Source organism: Solanum tuberosum, unplaced genomic scaffold, assembly GCF_000226075.1.
Source record: "Solanum tuberosum cultivar DM 1-3 516 R44 unplaced genomic scaffold, SolTub_3.0 scf00216, whole genome shotgun sequence".
In the NCBI taxonomy this organism is placed as follows: Eukaryota; Viridiplantae; Streptophyta; class Magnoliopsida; order Solanales; family Solanaceae; genus Solanum; species Solanum tuberosum.
Window position 1 is genome coordinate 640,302 of NW_006239143.1, and position 9,570 is coordinate 649,871.

The 9,570-nt window shown below is 38.0% G+C and overlaps 1 long non-coding RNA gene across 1 annotated transcript; it reads right to left on the reverse strand.

The window, feature by feature from the left end:
- Window positions 1-7,949: 7,949 nt before the first annotated feature.
- On the reverse strand, window positions 7,950-8,811 carry LOC102586077 (uncharacterized). The gene is made up of 3 exons (XR_368015.2): window positions 8,622-8,811; window positions 8,399-8,455; window positions 7,950-8,008 (listed from the first exon to the last, which is right to left on the reverse strand). It is a non-coding gene; the product is annotated as an uncharacterized lncRNA (long non-coding RNA).
- Between the last annotated feature and the right edge of the window lie 759 nt (window positions 8,812-9,570).

Below are 9,570 nucleotides of genomic sequence, written 5' to 3' on the forward strand. Positions count from 1 at the left end.
TTTCATCTTTTTTTGAATGATATGTTGTAATTGCTCCATGTCTATGTGGCGTTCTGTGGCGGAGCGAGGATTTTCAATATGAGAGTTCAAAATCTGAAGAAGTGAACACACGAACTAGTCGAAGGGGATTCGATATCTATTATATATACCTAAAAAATAATTTTAACCATGTATATATAATAATATTTTCCGCCGAAGGGGGTTTGGATGAACCCCTAAGAACATGTTGGCTCCGCCTCTAGACTGGCGTTAAAGTTCTCATTCTAGGACTTTGATAACTAATTAATGATTGTTTAGTAATTCTTGATTCGACATATTTGTTTATCATATCAGTTATTATTATATTTTTGTGCTTACTATTTTAATGCTTAGCTACCATTAAATAAATTTATAAACTTTTTGTGAACTTGAGAGATGGAACCTTAGGTTAGAATGAAGGAAATAAGAAATGAGATTTAAATTTCTAACAAGATTTAGAGATAAATTCGCAGCGCTTCATTTGGTTTAAAAACGGGAAGATACCGTAATACTTCGTAATTGGTTAAATTTATCTCTGCTCGACGATGTAGTTAATTTTTCAATCGTGGTAGACCGTTAGAGGCTCGGGAGACCATGACCATATTATCAATTCTGTGAATCAACAACTATATAATCAAATAAGTTGATGAAATTTATGTTAAAAAATAATCCTAGATTGATCCATTCATTGATTGTGTAAAGATCCTCTCTTTTTTTGGTTAATTGTTCATTAGTTATTTTATCTTTATTTTTAGTCTAGTTAATTATATTTATATTTGAAAATCATTGTTTGAATAAATAATTAGAATTAATTTAATTTAGTAAATAGATAATTGACAAGTTATTATGATTTGATATTCGACTCCTAAAAAGAGTTACTTTATTACTTACATAACCGCATGCACTTGCATATTTGTTTGGACGTAACATGAGCCACCCCTTTTTCCAAATATTTTAGATTTGGTTTTTCAAAGATCACTATCTCACCTTCATGATCCAGTGTGCCATTTAATGTGTTAGGCATTAAAATAAAATTTAATTTTGCAAGTACAAATTTAATTTCAACAATAGTTATCACTTCTCTACAGAAAAAAACGAAATTTAATTTTATATCTCAACTATCTAAAAAAGAAAATTATATTTGATTCTAAACCCTATACATCTCTACTCTAGCCTAAATTCATTATAACTTGGGAGGGTTAAATAAGTTTGGGTTTGTTCTGTATTTTAAATGATTTCTTTACTAAAATTCTTATAAACATCATAAACCCAAAAATATTATTGCAACAAGAGTTTTTGATAAGTATCAATACACTAAAAAAATTGTTAATATAAAAGAAATACTAAACAAAATACTTGTCAAGATAATGAAAACGTATTAGCTAGTTCAAGAGAAAAAAATTAATGTTTGATCGAGAAATGTGAGGAAGAAAGTCAATAGCAGGAGTTGCACGCAAAGAGAGAGATTGTGGCTTATTAAATAAGTTTGAAAGTTGTTAACACTCTTCTAATGAGTTGAATTAAAATGATTAAGATTTCAGACTTAAAAATATATGCACTTAATGGGTTTGGCTGAATCTGAATGATTAAGATTCGAACCTTAATTAAGTACTAACAGAGACATTAATGACCTAAGATTAAACCGCCATGTGCAAATAAATGATCTATAGATACAATAGGTCAAAAATATTACTTGTTCATGGACAAGAATAATAGCAGCTTGTGTTGGATCTTTTTTAGGCAAGCAATTACCTTGTTTGATACGGACTTATTTTTCTTATCACCAAAATGGGGAATCTCGATCCTTATTTTTAGCTATTTATATTTATTCATAGCAATAGTTTCCTTATTTTTAGTTTTTAGTTGCACAATTTGTAATATACTTATAATTAGTTATATAGTTCACATAATTAACTCTTATAAGTCTTATATTTATGAAATTTCCCCTAAAAAATTATTCTTCAGGATAACATTAGACTCGACTAATATATACGTGTTCCTTGACGGAAAAAAAACATACATATGTACCTAAGTTTTACTGAAAGTTTCTAGCACTAAATGATCAAGTAGAAAAATGTAACGACCGGTTCCCGTCGTTATGGAAAAGCCAATGGGGAAAGAATTGGGGACAGTTGAGTAGTGACTTGGAAATTTCTAGTCTAGGCCAGACTTAAATGAAATCTGAATCAGGCGAAGTCTAGGGAAATATGGTACTGAACCGGGGGTTTAATTATGAATTTGATCACCTGAGTGGATAGCCAAGACGTTAAGGAACCCGCATGGCTTTACGGAATCAAATTCGGGTGAGTAGAACTCTCGAAACTGATCTTGGCGTGAAAGGGTAGTTTTTGAACATCAACGGTTGACGATGTGTTCTGAAATGGGAGCTTGGAACTCAAATTCTGAGCTTCTGTCTCCATGCAAGCCGCCGAGGCAGGATTAATCCCGCCAGATAGGGGCTGCTGTAGCGGGATGGGGTCGGCCATGGAGGCCCAATCGCAAATTAAGTCGGGGAAAACTCCAATTTCGTTATTTTCTGCAAAACTTCATCCTTGAGAGCTAGGAGAAGACCCAGAGCAGTTATTGATAGTTTCCCATGATTTCTAGCGCTAAAGGTAAGATTATTACTCCCCTAATTCGTAATTCGATTCTTAGAACTTAGAATCTTGGGTAATGATCGTTGGGGGAGGATTTTGGCCTGAAATTAATAGTGGGAAAAGCCCTAATTGAGTATTGGGATCTTGGGTTTGTCCTAGGATTGATAGATTGATTATTATCCAGGTAAATTAGGCCTTGTTTATTGATTCTTGCGTTAAATTATTTGTTTTAGCCCAAGAACAAGCGGAAAGAATTCAGAAATGGAAGGCTCAAGTGTCTTAAGGAGGATTCAAGCTTGGTTTTGAGGTAGGTGATGGCTTGATTTCCTGTTTGCGTGAACTATGTCGGTTAATTGCTTCATTGTATGCATTCATGTATGTGAATAAGGGAATGTGAATCAAATCGAATGCAAATGAGTATATATATATATGAGCAATTACATGCCATGAAACCCATTACTTGATTATGTGACTATGAACATTGTTCATTATGGGTGTGATTGTGATTGTGGTTGTGTTGACTGGATCGGGTGTCACGTTTCGACACATATATTGTATCGGGTATCACGTTCCGACACATGTGAATTTGATTAGGTGTCACGTTCCGACACACTAACAGTTTGGGTGTGGGTTCCATGAGAGAACCACTGTGATTATTACATCTATGTCTAATTGTCTTTACGATTGGAAATTGTGTGTTAGTCCTGAAATAATAATTGATCTATGTATTTTGTATGTGTGTTTACTGTGTTGTAATTGCTTGCCTATGTTTCACTTACTGGGGTGGCCGTGTGATCCTATTATTACACTGTGGTTGTGTACTTACACTGCACTTGCTCGTTCTTTGTTGAGTACAGGGCATCTTCAGGCGGCTACTGATAGACCTCAGCTAGGGGATCATTGATCAAAGACAGGATTCAAGGGTGAGCCAGTTCTTCCAGGTTGCCATGGATCCTTCCTTGTTCAGTCCACTGTTTTTGGACTCTGACTGTTTAGTTAGACTTTGCTTATGTTAGTTTAGAGGTTGCACCCCTTTTCTTAGATTTGTTGTTTTACAGAGTTCTAGGGGTTGAATTTCCGCAATAGTTATGTTAGTTGTTTTATTAAACTTTCAGAGTTTATGGGAACTCCATATTTCATTAGTCATTTAAACCTGCTTCCGTATCCTTAAATGTTCTAGTTATCGTTAAGTTGCTTAGTTAGGTTGTAGTAATGGTTCTCTCACCGGAGGGTTAGTGTGGGTGCCAATCACTACGGTCTGGGTCGTGACAAAGTTCATATCAGAGCCCTCGGTTCATTGATCTCGTTGTACCAAAATGAGTCTAGTAGAGTCTTGCGGAACGGTACATAGACGTCTGTACTTTTCTTCGAAAGGCTACAGAACTTTAGGAAATCTCTCTATTTTCTTCTCCTTTCGTGCTATGAATTGATTCCAATTGGTATCTGGTGATCCAAATTGGTATCTAAACTATTTCACTCTTTTGTCCGCAGATGGTTAGCACGTGATACAATGGTTTTAGGCCCATAGCCCCCACCAATGAGCCAGTTGAGGATCCCAGAGCAAGAGGCCGCAGTCGAGGCAGAGGAAGAAGAAGGGGTAGAGGTCAAGGAAGGGTAGCACCCGCCAGGAGTGGAGCCCTAGTTGAAAATGCTCTTAGAGAAGAGGTCCCTTCTGCGCCCCAAGAAGAGGTACAAGGGAATGCGGAAATCGAGGATGAGGAAGATGTTGGACCAGAGGGGGATGTATAGGCAGAGACTACACGTATTCCTCCCTTAGACCCAGTGTTAGCTTAGCAGATCATGACTTTCCTGAAGGGGTTGGTCAGCCCTGGAATCCTTCCCACAGTGGAAACGGCTCAACCCCGAGCCAATCCCTCCATTGTTATTACTGTTCCCAGGGTGGGTGGAGCTGTAGGCACTGATGCCTTTTTTCGTCCCCTATTGGGTCATGTGATGACTGGTAATGAGCATGAGATGTTGACTAAGTTTCTGAAGTTGAAGTCGTTGGTGTTCCATGGTTCTAAAAGTGAGGACACCTATGAGTTCATTTTGGATTGCTATGAAAGGCTTCACAAGTTACGTATTGTACATCAGCATGGAGTAGAGTTCGTGACCTTCCAGCTTCAAGGTGAAGCTAAGCAGTGGTGGAGAGCCTATGTGGAATGAAGATTGCCGATCTTACCCCCACTCGCTTGGACACAGTTCCATGCTTTGTTTTAGGAAAAGTAAGTGCCCCGTACTTTGAGGGATTGTAAGAAGGATTAGTTCATTGATTTGGAGCAAGGTGGTATGATTGTAGCTGCTTATGAGGCTAAGTTCCATGTTATGTCTAGATATGATACACAATTGGTAACTACTGAGGGAGAGGATCCGTCTATTCGTCAAAGGATTAAACCCCGAATTACAAGTATTGTATGTTCACATGACCTCTGCAAGAAAAAGTTTAAATGAGGTGAAAGACTTTGTGAAGAAAGTGGAAGGAGTTCGACGTGACGGGCAGGTCAAGGCTTTGGCTAAGAAGCCCAGTAGCACATGTAACTTCCATGGTTCCTATTCCAGAGGTTCAGATAGGCTGACACTTGCAGCTTGGTCAATTCAGTCAGCCTTGCCCGCTTCTATAAGTAGTTACTCAAGAACTCCGTTGCAGAATTTTATTTAGGATAGATAGGGAGCCGCACCTTCGGCGGGCAGCAAGCCATCTTTTAACCGCACTTGTTATAATTATGGAGAACCTGGGAATATAAGGAGAGATTGTCCCCATCCACGCATGTTTGACCCCGAGCAGCAGTACACTAGAGTAGTGGTACCCACGGGCAGCGGTAATAATGGCAGAGGACGTCCACAAGGTGGTCGAGGAGGGAATCAGTGAGGCCGTAGAGGCCGGGGAAATGGTATTGCAGGTAGAGGAGCAGTGCAGCCAGGCATGGAGGTTGTCCGTCAAGATGACAGGGCTCAATGTTATGCATTTCCGGGAAAGAACGAGGCAGAGTCTTTTGACGCAGTGATCACATGTACTATTCTCGTTTGTGACAAGATAGTTACTATTTTGTTTTATCCGGGTTCTACTTATTCATATGTGTCAGTTTATTTTGCCTTGGGATTTGATGCGGTTTGTGATGTACTTGATGCCCTCATCCATGTTTCTACCCTAGTTGGAGAGTCTGTCATAGTCACCCATGTGTATCGTGTTTGTCCTATATTGTTTATGGGTTTTCAGACATGGGCTGATTTGATTATTTTGGATATGACTGACTTTGATAAAATCTTAGGCGTGACTTGGTTGTCCCCCTATTATGTTGTACTTAATTGTAATGCTAAGTCTGTGACTCTAGAGATCCTGAGTAGGGAAAAGTTAGAGTGAGAAGAGGTGTACAAGTCTAAGCCAGCTAAGGTCATATCTTTCATTCGGGCTAGGAAACTGGTGAGGCAGGGGTGTTTGGCGTATTTGGCTCATATTCGGCATGTTGATGTCAAGTCTCCCTCTATTGAGTCTATTCCTGTAGTGTCTGAATTTAGGGAAATATTTCCTACTGAATTGCCTATTATGTCTTCGGATAGAGACATGGATTTCTACATTGACCTGGAACAGGGCACTCGCCCCAGCTACATCCCTCCTTATCGCATGGTTCTAGCAGAATTGAGAGAGATTAAAGCTCAAATCCAAGAGCTTCTTGATAAAGGTTTCATCCTGTAACATTTCTCAATTTGAAATAGCTAGGAAGAAGCTAAGAATTGGAAATAGTCATTTTTGGAAAGTGAGTTTTTGGTCAACTTCAAATGGTCATAACTCCTAGCTCAGGATGAGTTAGGTGTACTTTCAGATATGGTTGGAAAGCACTTGGAATGATCTTTCCAACGCCGTCGAGTTTCTGCAATTTCGAGTTTGTATGAGTAAGATATGCCCTTTGGAAGTTGAACTGTTGGATTAAGGAAAGTCCAAATCCGGATTTTTGAAAGGTAGTTTGGTCTTTTCCGTACCCTTTTATTTTAATTCATTTTCAGTAATTACTTAGGGGTCTAAACTAAACTTAGTCAGTTTACGCTTTTTGAAAAAGATTTAGGGTTTTGAGAAAAGAGAAAAGAAGAGAAGAAAGGGGAAGAACGTTCAAGATTCGTCAAGATCGTCGAAATTTAGCTTTTGGATTTTGTCGGGGCTGATCCCTACAAGGTATGTGTCAAGCCAAAAATCTCATTAAGGCGAACCGGCACCCATTGCCGAGAAGGCTCGGGAGGACCAACCTGTAATCATGCTTTATCTATGAACATTTAAAGGTGCTGCCATAGTGGCTAACATGTTTTCACGAAAGTAGACAATATTAACAAGCCGAAAGAAAGTGCACATGACTTGGCTGTTGGGGCCATGATAACTAAAACACGCGACACAACCACACTTCACTATACATAGTCTACAAATCCTTAAAATGATAAAACATTATGGACAGGCCCCGCCTTACACTCAGCTACTATACAATACCAAAATACATGCTATAAACTCGGAAATCCCCGAATCAACCTGGAGCTCACCAATAGCCGTTGGATGTCATGTTGTCCTATTGAGGAGATCTACTAGCTCATGTACCTTCAGCATGAATTGCAGGTCCCCAGAGAGAGACGTCAGTATGGGAGAATGTACTAAGTATGTAAGGCATAAAGTACTATATGTGAATAAGAACTCAAATGAAATCATATACCAATGTAAGGATACAAGACCACCTTTTCTCATATTATGGAATCGGGTACTTTACATTCTTTTCTTTACTTTATCATTCTTTACTTTACACTCTATGCACAACATATAATACAAATGACCAGCTGATCAGTGGTAGACATATAAATCGGGATCGACCCATGCTAGGCTTTCCTTTAACCTCTGGGATACCACCCGTAATATTGGGATCGACCCATGCTAGGTGATTCTTCCACCCCTGGGATACCACCTATCAATAAGCAGATTCATTTAATATCTTTCCATTAACATTTGAGATTATTGTTTTGGTGGTCATAGCATTTTGAGTTGTGGGACTATATAGTCAACAAGTGACGTGTAATAATCATATAATAAAAGAACAACAACGTAGAGAGTAGTTACATAATTAATGAAATGCATAGGAGCTGAAATAATATATGGACCTTATTTAGTTAAAAGGAGAACTCATGCAGGGTATTCAATGTATATGTACAGATTTGACAATGAACATGTATTGGAACGTGCAGACATGTTAAAGAGTGAGAACAAGATCATAAGTCGTGTTGGAGCTGGTAGGCTGCCTCTATGTGTCGAGGACGAGTCTAGATTTCATGTCAATTAGTAGGAAATCGAAAAAGCCTTACATACCTTGTTGTACCACCTTGTAGTTACCTTGAAGTACCTTCCTTTCTTTTCAAATACTTATCTAAAATAGAGTAGGAGATAAACTAGTATTAGTAGTTACTAAACATGCTTAGGCAGTCCAATCTCACTCAACAATAATGCTCGGGCAGCAAACCCGTAATTACCAAACTAAGGGTGTTCTTTCAACCCCGCCTTCTTTTATTGCATTTGTACACTACATAGCTATATTTCAATATCAATAATTTACATCTTTTCCAGACATCAACCAAGCTGTCCCTAATATGTTTACACATCAACCTGTCCCAAAACAGTCTTAACAATCCAATATACAATAGAGGACGTGAAACCATAATTTCCCATCATCATCCCACGAGTTCTTATCAACACTATACTTAAAACATCATACTTAGACTCGTGTTTAAGGAAGACAAAGATAGGGCCATCACTTTACCTTAATTCTTATAACTCGTTTTCTTTTAACTTTAACTCTTCAATAACTTGAGCTTCCCTTCACATACCAAAGAAAAAAAGAAAAGCCTCTCAATAACAAAGGAAAGTGAGCAATTAAACTTTTGACAGATTCAGTCCTTTACTTATTCTTAACTAATAACATGTTTATCTAGCATTCCATGAGAGAACTACGCTAAATCCATTAGTAATTTCACTTATTTTACCTTGCAAGGGCTTGGGTTTATCCAAGAACCCTAGGAAACTTGTGGCTGCTGCTATGCTTTGAAAGAGAGAGGAGAAGCTTAAATAGAAGTCTGATTTTTTATCTATTCTTAAAAGTGAGGAAATGGCCAGCAACTTGGGGATTATAAAGGTCTTATTTTTCCCCACCTCTTAAGTTTTAATATCAGCCACTAATTTGTCAAAGTGGTCCAAGTAGGTGATGCATCTGCTTGGAATTATATATACACAAAATGGGCCCTTTATGTACTCATCTTGAGCTGCAATCTTTCCCCTTTCTAATATTAAGCCTTGGGCCAAAATTATACCCTTAATTTGGGCCTTAATCTTTATTGGGCTCAAGTAGTTGGACTTGGACAGATTGGTGTGAGGCCTCATCTCCATTCCCTTTTCCTTTTTATTTAATTTGGGCCTCAAGTGAGTCCACTAATGCATGAACTAATCTTCCCCATCTACCTAGCCCATTTGAGCTAAGCAAGTAGGTGACACCTGCTAGCTTTATAAAGTCCAACAAGCACCTCAATTCTTTTATTCGTTTATCGAGCGTAATCTCCTTAGTTTAAATCAAAACTTATATACACTTGATCACCTTAAATTTTAGACTTACATATAGCCCTTCGATCCAGAATTTAAATACTTCTAAAATTTAACGTTCACTCGATCGTGCAATATTGCAATGTACGGAAGATACCCTTATAGCTTTTTTATTGTCACCATTCATCTAGGAAATAAAGTTCATTAGTTATACCACCAACATAAATCAAGTTCCATATGTGTAGAACTTGTAAACGTAAAATACAGGGTGTTACATCCTCCCCTCCTTAGGAACATTCGTCCTCGAATGCTAGCATAATCAGATAGCTTAAATAAGTTCAAACCTTAGTTCAAATCAACTGCTAACCACATAATAAATACCCTTTCATGCGTACCTAT